Here is an 833-nt window from a genome sequence, read left to right on the forward strand (position 1 = left end):
GAAGTGAAGAAGGTGGATTCATCATTCTTAATAGCTGAATAGTGTCCCATTGTGTACACATACGACAAATTTGTTAGTCACTCATCTGTTGTGTTTTGGTTATTACAAACCATGCTGCTAAGTACACAGGTATATACAGATCTTTTGGATAGATGTGTTTGGTTCCTTATAATGAATCTACAAAAGAGGAATTGAAGAGTCATAGGGAAGGACCATTTCTAGCCTTCTGAGAGTTCCCCAGTACACTCTCCACAGGGGTTGGACAAATTTACATTCCTGTTAGCAATGCAGGAAGAAATTCAAGAGCATTGAAATAATACCAAGTATTTTCTCAGACTGCAGTGGAATTAAACTACCACTTAACAACAAACAGATTTTGTAAAAATCCAAAATATATAAATTCAACAGAGCACTGTTTAACAATTACTGGGTCAAAGAAGATGTTAAGGAAAAATTATTTCCAATTTCAAAAGTTCAAATCATACAAAAATAAGGAGGTGGATAAAGTGGTTCAAAAAATGTCAAATGAAGTTTTAAAGAAATAAAATACTCCCAACAACAAAAGTCCTGGACCAGATGGCTTCACAAACGAATTCTACAAAACCTTCAGGAAACAGTTAGTACCCATACTTTCAAAACTTTTCCATAAGATCAAAGAAACAGGAACACTCCCTTCCACCTACTATGAAGCCAATATCACCCTGATACCAAAAGCAGAGAGGGACACAACAAAAAAGGAGAACTACAGACCAATATCTCTGATGAACATAGATGCCAAAATATTAAACAAGATCTTGGCCAACCGGATACACCAACATATCAAAAAGATTGTT

Source organism: Erinaceus europaeus, unplaced genomic scaffold (assembly GCF_950295315.1).
Source record: "Erinaceus europaeus unplaced genomic scaffold, mEriEur2.1 scaffold_562, whole genome shotgun sequence".
In the NCBI taxonomy this organism is placed as follows: Eukaryota; Metazoa; Chordata; class Mammalia; order Eulipotyphla; family Erinaceidae; genus Erinaceus; species Erinaceus europaeus.